The sequence below is a fragment of the Dendropsophus ebraccatus genome, chromosome 6, assembly GCF_027789765.1.
Source record: "Dendropsophus ebraccatus isolate aDenEbr1 chromosome 6, aDenEbr1.pat, whole genome shotgun sequence".
Lineage (NCBI taxonomy): Eukaryota > Metazoa > Chordata > Amphibia > Anura > Hylidae > Dendropsophus > Dendropsophus ebraccatus.
Window position 1 is genome coordinate 51,775,339 of NC_091459.1, and position 15,957 is coordinate 51,791,295.

Genomic DNA, 15,957 nt, shown 5'->3' on the forward strand with positions numbered 1-15,957 from the left:
GACGTACTTGCTTTGTACACGGCACTATAACTGCCATTTACCTAAGGGTTACCTCCATACCTTTCCAGATATACCGTGTCTATTCAGCTGTGGCATCTTTCATTGGATCCGATTCATGGGGTCACGCTTGAAAATGGCGAATGAGTCGCCGAAACGTCGCATTGTGATTTGTGCTGTGCTGTGCTGAACTTTTGATTTCACGTGTTGATATGGAATAAAGACACATGTTTAACACTTAAAGTGGAGTGCTGCAAACTATCCTTTACTTATCTACTCGGAACAGTGGTTGAGTTGGAGTTTGCTGGCACCTGTGAAAATCAAGGTACAAGGAGTGCTGCTATTATCCTATACATATCTATTTATCTATATATCTATCTATCTAATGTCTATTTTTAAATCTGTAATATATATTTACAGAGAATACCCTTTTCTGGATAAATATACTACTTTGCACAAAGCTACACTGCTACTTCAGAAGCCTGTCTTAAGTAATTCTCGTTGATGCCTAGCTCCAATGCGTTAAACCCTTAGGGGGGGATTTTTCAAGTCCGGCATAATCAAGTTGGTGTAGATTTGGATCATGATAAATGCATAAATCATGATAAATGAGGTGTGCCGGGATACGGCAGACGTATGCCAGGGAGAAGGGGCGAATCCGCGCCTTCTCCCTGGCATACGCCCCTGCCATACCCTTAGATGTCCCGCTTGGTAACAGAACTAATTTTAGCTTTGAAAAGGGGTTAAAAAATTTCCATAAGTCATTAATTATTTTTTTTTTACTTATGTGTGTCTGTAATATGTCTTGTATTTTGCGGAACAAGTTGTAGTTTGGGAGCTGTTTGGGTACATATATTGGGGCTGATTTAGTAATGTGCTTCCATACTGTCAGTTTTCTGTCTATTTTCCCTACCAGCTTATTTACTGATGGTGTATGTCACAAAAATGGGCAGAAACCAGACACAACCATCATTCTGTATTTTAAAACCAAAAAGCGTGTGTGCTGTGAGTGTGTCCTTTAAAACACTCCATAACTAACATAATTACTAAACATACTGTAATTATTTGATGGATTTTCCATTCTAAAAAATCAGCCACCCCTAGTGTGGCAGGAAGGTCGGATTTGAAGAGAACCTATCATCTATTACTAACTGTGCCTATAATAAAAATGCACCTGTCCCTAAGTCTCTTTATAAAGATACAGACTGCCTTTGCAGTCTGTATCTAATACTTTACCTGATCCTGTGCCCTGTTGCTGTTCTGTCGGGCGCCACCATCTTGGGGACTTCACTTGCGTTCCAGTGGTGTGGTCCAGTGATGTCACCAAGATGGCGGCACCCGATGGAACATGAGCAGGACACAGGATTGAGTAAAGTATTAAATACAGACTACAAAGGCAGTCTGTATCTTTATATACAGACTTAGGGACAGGTGTACACTATATGAAGAATTGTCAACCACACATATCAGGTTTAACAATTCCATGCTATGTGGATCGGTACATCAAGTATACAGACATTGAGGGAAATTTTCTTCAACAGATTAGTATACCACACAATAGATGTTTCAGTCCTGTAAGACCTTTTTCAACAGGTTATACATGAAGATGAAGCAATAGGTATAAAGGGGGAGATGCCAATCATAGCAGGACAGAGAGGGTATTCTGTAGCGTGACCAGAGTTACAGGGATAGATACAGTAACACAAGACAATACACAGTGATCTTGCGCTGGATGGGAGCTCTTCACGTCACTCTGCATGCCGTGAAGTTTTTTTTAAAAAGAGCCCATGAAAGAAAATGGCTGCAGAATGAAAATGTAGCCGAAAAAGGGAGTTATATTTAGAAAAAATAAAATTATATAATTACTAACTAAATGAATTTAAAAAAAAATATCCCTGTGATTGATTCTCTTTAAGTTTTGTGATATGAAAAACCACCAGATTTACTAAGGACATCAGAAACAATAAAGGGGTTATCCAGCATTAGAACAACAAGGCCACTTTCTTTCAGAGACAGCACCCCTCTTGTTTCAAGTTTGGGTGGGGTTTTGCAACTCATTGAAGTGAATGGAGCTTAATTGCAAACCTCATCTGAACTGGAGAAAAGAGTAATGTTGTCTCTGGAAGAAAGTGGCCATGTTTTTCTAATGCTTGATAACCATATTTAATGTGTCTGATGCCCTTAGTACATCTGGTGGTGGATTCTGGATAACCCCATTTATAAATTTGTCAGTTTGGGAAATTGGGTGTAAGGTTCTAGAAAACCTGACACTCCCAGTAAATAAGGACCATTGTATCAATTACTTTTTGTGCCTATGTTCACACTGCGTATGTTTCCGGATGTAGTGCGAACCGCGAATATACGCACGTAGTTTTGAGGTTGATGCGTTCGCTTGAAAGTATACGATATACGCCCGCACAATGCACACTACGTATGAGCCTACGGCCGGATCGTATGCGGCGCCATGAAAAAAGAACACGACCATTGTTTGAGGACGGAAATGTTCCAACTCACGGCCGTGGATTTCCTTGCGGTCCCGTACGAAGTACTTATTTCAGCCAAATTGAACTTGATTTTTCGATCAAAAAGGTTCTGTGTGTTTTATTGGGCTGGGCGAAGATTTCCAAGTAAATGACCTGTTTCAGATCGCTTAGAAACAAGCTAGGGAAGCATAACTGTACTACAGGCGTATGTTCGCGGTTCATACGCATTCGGCCGCATGTATATTTTTCCTACTTTTAAGTATATGGAGTATACCGAAGCATTACTATGCCTATAGCACAGCCTAATACTTGGCATAGGCTTAGGCTTCCAGCTGCCATGGCAACCATCGGCACACAGAACCTCTGTTGTTTTGTGCCAATAGTGACAGGAGGAGTCTAAAATAGTGAGTCTAAAATAACGGACGTTATTTAGCTGTCTGGCCTCCCCTTAGTGCAATGACTGGTGTTTGCACATTATTTTAGTTTGGGGTTACTAACTGACCTTTGGGTGTGGTTTAATTGAGAACTCCATTGAATTTAATAATAAAAAAGGAGAAAGAACGGTGGAAAAAGAAAAACTGTGTGTGAACTACTAATAAAAAACGTCCGCTGTTTGCAAAAGACGTCCGAAAATAATAATAATTATTATTATTATTTTGATGCCCGCGGCAAAAATATCCGTTATTCAATACAATGTCTGCTTTGGACGTCAGTCTTCTCATTGACTTCAATGCATTGCCACTGCAGTCAGTTAAATCTTGGCAAAAACTGATGTTTTTTTTTAATATGGCAATCGTCCGCCTTTTCAATATTTTTGACGTTGTGTGAACATAGCCTTTCTGTATTTTGGTCCAGCTCTTGGCTTACAACTATAAATGCTAAATAGTTAACAACTAATGCTATGTGAAATTAGCCTAAGTACAAAAAAACAAAAATAGTTTAAAATGTGCATTAAATAAAACTATCCAACAGCTTGGGCTGCGGGAAAATCCATCTTGGTACTTTTAATGTTGTTGAAAAAAATCCCAGGAATTAGTTTGAAACCAAGGAAAGAAAACATTTACATTGGGGTTGTTCTTTAGCTAGGGAGACATTTCTCAGCATTGGAAAAATAAATTTTATGCTGATGAGCGATGTACCTTAAACTGTTGAAAATGTAGCTGGGTCTGTAACAAAACTTTTCAAAAGTTATATCATTCAGTTAACCCATAGCTGCACCAGGACGTTACTGAACGTCCTCGTGCCGCTATGGGAGTTCAGAGGGGGGTCGCGCGGGGGTAATGGCGCTGATCCCGGCTCAGCATTCTATTGCTTTTGGCTGCAGCAGCCAAAAGCAATAGAACACCAAACTCATGGATTCATGCAGTATAACTATACTGCATGGATCTCTATGAGAGATCAGAGTGCATATACTAGAAGTCCCCCAGGGGGAATAACCCTAACCCCAGGGGGGCTTCTAGTATATGTGTAAAGTAAAAGAAAAATGTATTTTTAATAACACAAAATCCCCTCCCCTAATAAAAGTCTGAATCACCCCCCTTTCCCCATTTTATAAATAAAAATAAATAAATTAATTAATAAACAAACATGTTTGCTATCGCCGCATGCGTAATCGCCCGAACTATTAATTAATCACATTCCTGATCTCACACGGTAAACGGTGTCAGCGCAAAAAAATCCCAAAGTGCAAAATTGCGCATTTTTGGTCGCATCAAATCCAGAATAATTGTAATAAAAAGCGATCAAAAAGTCATATATGCGCAATCAAGGTACCGATAGAAAGATCACATCATGGCGCAAAAAATGACACCTCACACAGACCCATAGACCAAAGGATAAAAGCGCTATAAGCCTGGGAATGGAGCGATTTTAAGGAACATATATTTTCGTTAAAAGGTTTTAATTTTTTACAAGCCATCAAATCAAATAAAAGTTATACATGTTAAATATCGTTGTAATCGTAACAACTTAAGGAACATATATAACGAGTCAGTTTTACCCCAGGGCGAACGGAGTAAAAACACCCCCCCCCCCAAATAAAAAAAAAAACATTTTTTTTTTTCAATTTCACCACACATATAATTTTTTTCTGGTTTCCCGGCACATTTTAGGCAAAAATTACATCTGATATAGCAAAGTACAATTAGTTGCGCAAAAAATAAGGGCTCATTTGGGTCTCTAGGTGGAAAAATGCAGGCGCTATGGCCTTATATACACGAGGAGGGAAAAACGAAAACGCAAAAATGAAAAATGGCTGTGTCCCCTAAGGGTTAAAGAAATAAAATATTTACAAACAAAAATTTAAATTTTCCATAACATTTTAGAAAAGACTTACACAATACAATTTGCATACCGGACAAAGACTCCATTGACCAGTCAGTTGTGTGCAAAAAAGGTAAAAATGACAGCTGGAAATGAACAAGGATGGGAACACATAGACTACCTATCAACAGAAATAAAAAAGAATGGAAGAATGGTGGGAAAAAAGGTAATACTAAAGTAAGCAGTAGCCATCCCATGGTAAATCCCTCAGCACAGGACCTTGACCGTAGAGGGGAAATGAGGTGCAGCAGAGCAACACGGGACATAAAGCAAACTCATGAGCAAATAATGAAGTGTATTGTAATATAGAGAAAAGTAACTGTAAGAATTTTAATGTTAGCTTGTTAGGAGGTGCAGATAAACTTTGCAGTTTTCCCTTCCACATATGCGCAGTATGTTTAACTTCCACATAGTATATACTAGAATATTTTCTATATGTTCTATATTTTGAAAATCATCTTTTCTCCATTAAATTCTTAGCAAAGATCAATTCTAGTATTTCAATAATATAGAAGACACAAAACATTAACAGACTATATTAGAAGAAAAACAATTTCCAGATCCAATTCACCGGACGATTATCGTTTGCATAATCGTTAACAATTAATGATCTCAAACGACCGCTATTGCGGAAGACCTGAAAACGTTCACTCATTTCCATGGAACGATAATCGTTACTTATGATCGTAATTGCGATTGTTTTTCTTCACTATTTATTCGCTATTGCGTTCGTATCTATTGCAAAAAACCGAATGATGTCTTATTCAATGCGAACGATTTGAGAACGTTTTGCGAACGAGCAACGATAAAAGTAGGTCCAGGTCTTATAAAGCGATCAACGATTTCTCTTTCAGTCATTAATCGTTAACTGCATTTCAACCGAACGATTATCGATTAGATTCGAACGATTTAATGATAATCTGAACGATAATCGTCCGGTGGAATAGGGCCCTAAAAGTTGTGTTTTATTGAATGTAAAAATATATAAAAATATATAAAAATGATAAAAATATCACCATAGTGACGTGTTTCAGATGGATACATCCTTAACCCTTTGAGGACCAGGCCCAAAATGACCCAGTGGACCGCGCAAATTTTGATCTTAGTGTTTTCGTTTTTCCCTCCTCCCCTTCTAAAAGCTCTAGCACTTTCAGTTTTTTATCTACAGGCCATGTAAGCGCTTGTTTTTTACAGGAATAGTTGTACTTTGTAATGGCGTCTTTCATTCTACCATAACATGTATGATGGAATCCCAAATATATTATTTATGAAGATATAAATTGGTGAAATCGTAAAAAAGAATGCAATATAGTAATGTTTGGGGGGTTCCTGTGTCTACGTAATGTACTATATGGTAAAAGTGACAAGATACCATTATTCTATAGGTCAGCCCGAACACAACCATATGCAGGTTACATAGATTTTCCAATGTTATATATTTTCTTTTTAATGAAATTCTTTTTTTTTGGCAATTAATTATTAATAAAATGGGCCTATTGTGATGTTTATAACGGTTTTAGTTTTTCACCTACGGGGCTGTATGTGGTGTCATTTTTTCCGAAATGATCTCTAGTTTTTATTAATACCATATTTGTGAAGATCGGTTGTTTTGATCACTTTTTATAAATTTTTTTAAATATATAATGTAACATAAAATCGGTTCTCCTCGCACTTTTTCCCTCTTTTCGTGTACGCCGTTTACCGTTCGCAATGACGCTTGTTATATTTTAATAAATTGGACAACTACGCACGCTACGGTTTATTATATGTTTATTTGTTTATTTATTTTTATATGTTTTATTTATATAATGGGAAAGGGGGGTGATTTCAACTTTTATTGGGGGAGGGGCTTTGGGGTAGTGTGTTAGTGATTTTAACTTTTTTTTACACATTTGAAGGGACTTTTACATTCAATGCTTTGATTTCATACACTGATCATTGCTATACCATAGGCAAAGCATTGATCAGTGTTATCGGCTATCTGCTCATTGAGCCTGCCTGTGCAGGCTTAGTGCAGCAGATCGCCGATCGGACCGCACGGAGGTAGGTAAGAGACCCCCGGCGGTCCGTTTTACCGATTGGGATCCCCGCAGTCACTGCGGGGGTCCCGATCGGTAAGTGACTTACACTTAAACGCTGCGGCCGCACTGCAGCGTGTCATTACCGGTGAGGTCCCGGCTCCGGAGCGCACTTCATAGCCGGAGAAACACCCAGGACGTATAGTTACACCCTAGGTCGTCTGGGGACAGACTTCCATGGCGTAACTATACTCCCTGGGTCGTCTAAGGGTTAAAGAGGACCTGTCACCCCGTGTCAGGGCAGAGACCGGCCGCCCAGCTCCCGTTGACAAGATATCGCCACCAGAAGCCCAGCGCACGCTCAAGATGAGTCCAACGCTCATAGAGAATGGCGGTTTCCGATGGCGAGATTTCGGCAATGGGAGCAGGTCCAGGAGTGGGACTTTGTGCACAGGGTAAGTATAAGGGTCTCCACCGGGGGGTCGGCCGGGCTCTGCCCTGGCACGGGGGGGGGGGGTGACAGGTTCCCTTTAAAAGGTACCTACCACTTGGTGCGCATGGCAAGATCCTCGTTCATAACTCCCACAGAAGCTCCATAGACTGCATCAGGAGTTTTCAACAGGGATCCTGCCGAACGCTCGGTAGGTAACTTTTAATAGTGTTATGTGAGCTTTGCTGAAATGTTCGGGTTTACCTTCTTTTTCCGAACCTAATGTTCAGTAGCTGGAGAAGTTGGATGCCGCCCTAGGGCTGCTAGGAAAACCTGGATACAGTTTGGCAAGTTCGCTCAACACTAGTCCTTAACCATACCTGTGCCTCATATTCCACATGTGTATATAGACATTGACGCTGCAGAGCCTCTCTAATGTTATAATACCCTTTTCTCCTAATATATAAGGAAGCTGAGGGCAGAGACATCTGGCTCCACGTGTGCTGCTGGACTGATGCCGGCTTTAGGCTATGTTCTCGTAACCTCTTTCTTAGGTGAAAAAACAACCATTTTTTGTTATTGGGGCCCTTAATAATGATCATGGTCATATAAAAAGTCAGGGTTTTTTTTTTAGACTGAAAAGTTATTCTGGGAACTTAGGGGGACATTTATCAAACTAATTGCACCTGTTTTAGTCTAATCAATCTAGTTTGCGCTCAAGATAAATCTAATATGAATTTATGAAGCTTTTTTAGACAAGACTATCCAAATTAGATGCGACTTTTTGAACTAGATTTTTATGTTGTTAATTAGATTGAAAGTGCGCCAGAATTCTTTTTTAGCTAAATTTATTAACTGCGCAATTTTTTAAAAAGTCACATATGTTGGCGCATCGCTATGTCTGATCCGAACCAGGTGAATTTATTAGACTAATTAAAAGACCATTATTTTTAAGACACATTTACTATGCTATTAGACAATTTACATAAATTTGACTAAACACATTAGATTGAAAATTATGACAAAAGATCTTTGACAAAATCGTGTTTTTAGATTTGTTAGTAAATATCCCCCATAACCTTAAATGGATTTATAGACAATATTGACTTTGATTAAATGTTTTAGATTCTGATCATGTATATATATTTTTTTTATAATTCTTAATATATCTTGACAAATGTTGTCTTTGTTTGGTACATTTTCACAATTTTTGGGTATCCTGTTCATGTACACAGTATGGTGTATTTGGGATCCATTCATATTGGAAATCAAAACCATTCTTAAAGCGTAACTGTCATGTTTTTTTTTTATTGCAGAAATCAGTAGTATAAGCGATTTTAAGAAACTCTGTAATAGGTTTCATCAGCCAAAAAAGCCTCCTTCTGTACTCAAGAAGCAATCTCCCAGCCTCCCCCCCTGACTTCTTATCTGTGCATTATCAGGCAAACACGTCTTCATTACAGAGAAGCCAGTGAAGACGGGTTCTGCTCTCTCAATTCTATCTTTATGGAGGGGGGAGGGGCTGAGGGAGATGAGGGAGCAGGAAGAGGTGACATGAAGGTCAGATGTTTGTAGACTCTCTGGGCACCTAAAACGCTAAATTCAGGTGTCAGAAAGGTCAGTGCTTATCTATGAAGATTGCAGGGTGTTGTGCTGTGCAGAAATCCTCCGTGCTCAGTCACTCCTAACAGCCCCTTCCCTCTCCATAGCCACATAATGGAGACAGAAATCCTGCTGCTTCTGATGTGAGGGGGGAGGCTGGGAGATTGCTTTTTCAGTACAGAAGGAAACTCTTTTAGTACATAAAACCTATTACAGAGTTTCTTAAAATCGCTTGTACTGTTGATATTTAATGTTTTCAGAAAAATGACCCTGAAATGACAGTTACGCTTTAAATGTGTTTCTAGAAAAAAAAACACATACAAAAAACACTCATAAAATGCAGAAACATATAGCAAAAATAAATAAGAAACATATATTTGTGGTATACCTGTGGCTAAGGTCTTTATGATACCAGGCATAATCCTGATCACCTATGTATGGGCAAAGTCTTTGTAGATGTATTTCTTTCCTTTCTAGTGGCAATTTTAACCCCTAATGCCCAGGACAATTTTAATTTTGGGGGGATTTGTTTTTCCTCTTTGCCTTCTAAAGGACCTATTACACCAAACGATTATCATCAATACCTGGCTGATTACCAGGCGTTCTGGCCAATAATCTTTTGGTCAAATAGTGCATGTTAAAATAACACGATCAGACAACATGCACAATGTTGGATGATCATTGTCTTTTAACATGTTGCAAATAGCCTGATCAGTGCAGCAACGGTCTGTTGCCCATGGACCCCTGCAACAGGAGCGGCGGCAGCAGACCGACGCTGATTTCAATGGGCCACCCAGATGATCTAAAGATTGGCCCGGCAGCCCCTCCCATTGCTTTCCTGCTTCCTCCGTCAAATCATGCCCTGTTATACAGCCTTAAGAGCATAAATTCTTCCATTTTCCCATCTACAGACCAATATGAGGGTGTATTTTTGTGGGGTGTAAAGTGAAATTGGCTCAGTTGCTCCTAGCAACCAATCAGAGTCTGTGAGGAATGAAAAGTGGCATCTGATTGGTTGCTAGGGGCAACTGAGCCCGTTTCACTTTACACCATGCTTGATAAATCTCCTCCATAGTGTATTAAATAACAGACGTTATTTGCACTGATGTCAAATTAATTTTTCTGACAATTATTCACGGATGTTATTTTGCAACTGTTATTTAGTTGTTCACACACATTTTTTTTTTCAACGCCCTTTCATCATCTTTCTACTAAATTCAACGGACCTTCAAAAAGAACCACAGCCAAAAGGACCTGCACTAGAATAATGTACCAACAGACGTCATTGTAATGACAGGCGCTTAAAACATGAAATGACTTAATTAATTAACCGCTTAACGACAAAGGGCGTATAGGTACGCCCTATTGCCGGTAAGGGCGTTCAGAGCGGGGCCGCACGGCGACCCCGCTCTGAACCGCGGCGGTCCCGGGTGCCGCTTGTAGCCCGGGACCGTAGGTATTAGCGGGCACGGTCCGATCGCCGTGCCCACTAATACAGTAATCAGATGCAGCTGTCAAACATGACAGCTGCATCCGATTACCGGATCCAGCGTCTCCCTGGTGTCTAGTGGCGGAGATCGCTCCTCCGGGATGTTATCCCGGAGGAGCGATCTCCGTTTCTGAAGCCAGCCGGGGACCGCTCCAAGATGGCGCCGTCCCCGGCTCGGCACTCGATTACTTCCGGCTGCAGCAGCCGAAAGCAAACGAGTGCCGATCTCATGGATCTCTGCAGCATATCTATGCTGCAGAGATCTCAATGAGAGATCAAAGTGTATATACTAGAAGTCCCCTAGGGGGGCTTCTAGTATATGTGTAAAAAAAAAATATATAGTGTTGTTGTCAATAAAAAGCCCCCTCCCGTAATAAAAGTCTGAATCACCCCCCTTTTCCCAGGTTATAAATAAAAGTAAACAAATAAATAAATAAACATGTTTGCTATCGCCGCGTGCGTAATCGCCCGAACTATTAATCACATTCCTGATCTCGTACGGTGAACGGCGTAAGCGCCACAAAAATCCCAAAGGGCAAAATTGCGCATTTTTGGTCGCATCAAATCCAGAAAAATTGTAATAAAAAGCGATCAAAAAGTCGTATATGCGCAATCAAGGTACCGATAGAAAGAACACATCATGGCGCAAAGAATGACACCTGACACAGCCCCATAGACCAAAGGATAAAAGCGCTATAAGCCTGGGAATGGTGCGATTTTAAGTGACGTATATTTGTTGACAATGGTTTGAATTTTTTACAGGCCATCAGATACAATATAAGTTATACATGTTATATATCGTTTTAATCATAACAACTTGAGGAACGTGCATAACAAGTCAATTTTACCCCAGGGTGAATGGCGTAAAAACACATTTCCCCCAAATAAACAAAATGTGTTTTTTTTTTTCAATTTCACCACACTTTGAATTTTTTTCTAAGGGCTCATGTGGATTTCTAGGTGGAAAAATGCAAGTGCTATGGCCTTTGATGCACAAGGAGGAAAAAACGAAAACGCAAAAATCGAAATTGGCTCTGTCCTTAAGGGGTTAATGACATCATTTGGTACTCAAAATGACACGTCATTTTGAAAAGAAAAAAAAAATGGACAGAAAACACATCATGTGAACATAGCCCAAAACTGAAAAATAATTATTTGCAGTTCCTTAAATTTAGACTTTGAAAAAAAGTTTGAAATCATCCTGTCCTTACCCCTATAAATTTTTCATTTTTGCCTCTGCTGTGTGATAATTTTTTGTACTATGATAAAATTTTTGCCATAGATCATTTTTGCATTGATCAGACTTGCTGATCACTTTTTGTTCCCTTTTTTCTGGGACATGGTGTGACAAAAAAAAAAATCTTTTTTTCCGTTTACGTTGTATACCATGTGGGGTTAATAAAATTTAATTTTAGTAGAACACCTGAACCACCAGTAACATGCAGAACAATAGTTTAAATGCCACTGTCAGCTTCTAATACAGGGCATTAGAAATCAGAGCAGCTGACAGCTACTGGGTATGGAGTGGGTGCAGAGGTACATCATGGTGGATAAAGAGGTTTTAAAGGGAATCTATCATTTATGCTGCCCTTTCTAAGGGACGCATGGAATATTTACAGTCATGTTGAATTCATCATGTGCCTCGTGAGCTTATTCCCACGTTCTGTGAAACACAAAAGCCAGGGACGGAAAAGCACTGTAGCGGACCCTTTCCCCACTCTACATCATGTATCAATATCATGACGGGAGCAGGAAAAGCAGGAAAAGGTTGTATTGTACTTTTATAAGGCTATGTTCACACTACGTACATTTCAGGCAGTATTTGGTCCGCAAGTCAGGTCCTCATAGCAACCAAAACCAGGAGTGAATTGAAAACACAGAAAGGATCTGTTCACATAATGTTGTAATTGAGTGGATGGCCGCCATATAATGATAACTTACTGCCATTATTTCAATATAACAGCCGTTGTTTTAAAATAACAGCAAATATTTGCTATTAAATGACGGCCATACACTCAATTACAACATTATGTGAACAGAGCCTTTCTGTGTTTTCAATCCACTCCTGGTTTTGGTTGCTATACAGCCTCAAAAATACAGCCTCAAATATACGTAGTGTGAACTCAGCCTCAATGTGCATTTTCTTTGTTAATTTTTTCATCTCTATTGTCTTTACTTTACACACACGATCTCTGCTTTGGCTGTATCAGTTATCCCGGTCTAGAGGGGTGCACACCCCATATTATAGGGTATTGAATGTCATGCTAATTTTATTAGTTTATTAGTTTTTTATTAGTTTTTTTTTATTAGTTTATTAGTTTTTAACTTTTTGTGTTTGGAGCTGTAATAAAGATTTTTCTACATACTTTCCCTTATTTTGGTGTGCACTTGCCTCATGTTGAGTTTAGGAACGTTTGTAGCTTCCAGTTTTCATTACGACTGACCTTCGTGGTGCCCACCTAACCTTATGTGTTATTGGGCAAATAATGTCCATTATTTAAAAACTAAAATAATCGACACTCATCTCTACTGTCAATCTGATGATGAATATGTGTGTATTTTCAAAATCTTCTCTATAGGCACAAATAACAGACACAGCATTGAAATGACTGCGCCCAGCACCATTTTATGCTGCTCTCGGAGGGCAACATAAATTTATTGACAGATTCCCTGCAGTCATTGCAGCCCAGAATGTCCTAAAGATGCCTTTTCCCCCTCAATTGTATGACTTGTTTCTGTGGGCAACTCCATGTTGTGTAAGTATAAGAACATATAAACTAGACCCTATATTATGTATTACCTCTGCGTGCTTTATCTCAAGAGAAGAACTGAGCTTGGTAATGAGTTAGAATACCCAGTCAGGCATAGCTGGCATATTTTGGGAGAATTCTGACAGTGGAACTTTGGTCTGTGATGAAACATATCATATGTTCTTTTACATGCGCATAAAGTTATTTTTGTACAGTTGTGCTAACAATCTTAGTAGCATTGACAAAGTCTTGGCTCATGACTTGTTTTATGTCCAACCATAATGTCCTTATTTGAACTTCGAGGAACAATTACAAGTTTTGTTTTCTTAAAATGTATGTCGGAGAGATGCCATCTCACCATCTACTAATACAGAGAATGATTAGAGTAAATAAAGGATATAAATAATGGAGTTCGTATGCCAGGGTTGTATCAAGGCTTTTCATTATTGACTGTATCTAAATTCCATCCTTGCCTAGGCAGATTGGCATAGAGGTGCACCCATTGGCTTCTGGAACTCCCTGATAATTCTTGGCCACTGTAGTTTCCCAGTGGTTCATATCTAACCCAATGGATGGCAGTCTCAATGTAAATAGTCATCTGATAGTTTTACATACACATATAAACTATGATAATGTACCTAGACCAGGCATGTCCAAAGTCCGGCCGGAGGGCCATTTGCGGCCCGCGTTCCGAACTTTTACGGCCCCCCAGGTATCCAGCTTGCTATTATCTGCCTGTGTTATAAAGCATATAGCATGTAGCATGTAAAATGGTCGGCCCTCGCACATGTTCACTTCATCAAATTTGGCACTCTTCGAAAAAAGTTTGGACATGCCTGACCTAGACGCTGGTGTAAATAGATAAATGAAGACCTGCTTTTGAGTTGTCTCTATTTTGACAATACAAGATCAAAGGAACAATTATACACTTCAATGAATCCTCAACTATATGTCTCCAAAGTTTACAAAATGTACCCAAAAGATTTTTTCAGCTGTTTAATTTACCAAAAAGGCTGATAAAACTGTGTGACATCAGACTATTTATGCTTCACAAGATGGTGAATGTGGCAAGCCATAGTGTTGCATGTGTTTAACCCCTTAGCTACCCATGACATATCTGATACGTCATGGTGCCGCGGGGGGTGTTCAGAGCGGGGTCCCGCCAGGACCCCGCTCTGAACGGCGCTGATCCCGGCTGACATGTGCAGCCGGGCAGTGCCTCTATTAGCCGGCGCGGGTCCCTGCACTTAAAGGCTTTGCTTCGCACGTCCCTGGTGTCTAGTGGGACGGATCTAGTGGGACAGATCCGTTCTTCTGCCCGTGTCGGGCCTCAGCATCGGAATGACGCTGATCCCGACTCGGCAATAGATTGCTATGGCCTGCAGCAGGCCATAGCAATCTATCACCGATTACAATGATCTTTGCTGTGTATATACACAGCATTGATCTCTATGAGAGATCAGTGCTGTCTATATTCAAGTCCCCCAGGGGGACTTCTAGTTAAAGTAAAAACAAAAGTAAATTTTTTTTTATTAATAAAAAATCCCCTCCCCTAATAAAAGTCCAAATCACCCCCTTTTCCCATTTTATAAATATAAATAAATAAATAAACAAATGAATAAACATATTTAGTATCGCCGCGCGTAATCGCCCGAACTATTAATTAATCACATTCCTGATCTCGCACGGTAAACGGCGTCAGCGCAACAAAATTCACAGTGCAAAATTGCACATTTTTGGTTGCATCAAATCCAGAAAAATTTTTATAAAAAGTGATCAAAAAGTCTCATATGCGCAATCAAGGTACCGATAGAAAGAACACATCATGGCGCAAAAAATAACACTCACACAGCCCCATAGACTAAAGGATAAAAGCGCTATAAGCTTGGGAATGGAGCGATTTTAAGGAACATATATTTGTTAACAATGGTTTGAATTTTTTTACAAGCCATTAGATAATATAAAAGTTATACATGCATAACAAGTCAGTTTTACCATAGGGCGAACGGCGTAAATGCAAAACTCCCCGAAATCAAAACAAATTCCTTTTTTTTTTCAATTTGACAGCGCAAATTATTTTTTTCCGGTTTCTCAGCATATGTTATGGAAAAATAATGCCTGTCATTGCAAAGTACAATTGGTTTCACAAAAAATAAGGGCTCATGTGGGTCTCTAGGTGAAAAAATGCAAGCACTATGGCCTTTTAAACATAAGTGGAAAAAGCAAAAGTGCAAAAACGAAAATTGGCTTTGGCCTTAAGGGGTTAAAGACATTCTGGAATTTAATTCCCTATTGCACTTAACTTTCCCCTGTGGCAGAAAAGTATTTAAAATCTAACTTTTATTTATTTTGATTAAAAAGAGATCCTTGTGCAGTAAGGTAGGGGGATTAAAACCTAATCGCCACTTGGTGTAAGGTACACTGTGATTATATATGAATCACTAGCTTATCTGAGCAAGGGACCCTATTGGCATATATAGTGTTGCATGTGAACACAATAAAGACAGATTGCCCTTGATATATTTTTTTCCAATAGTTTTGTATAATGGGATTTAGATTTGCACATATCAATGATGGTTAATAAAATGTTCTTCTATAGTAATAGCAACTAGTTCTTGATGCCATCATCAGCACCAGTGAGAGTGAGAGTTGTCATCAAGTGCTGTAGTGTTATTGGACAATATCAATTCAAGGGGTGGGCCGCAAAGCATAGTTGATAAAATCAGATGTGTAATATATATGCATATAAACAACGAATATACAGACTTATATCCATGTACTATTCTTCCCCCAAAAATCTGATCACTTCCTGGTTTTCTCTCTGAACTGTAACCTTGCTGTTCCTATGCAACTCCCAACCCACAAC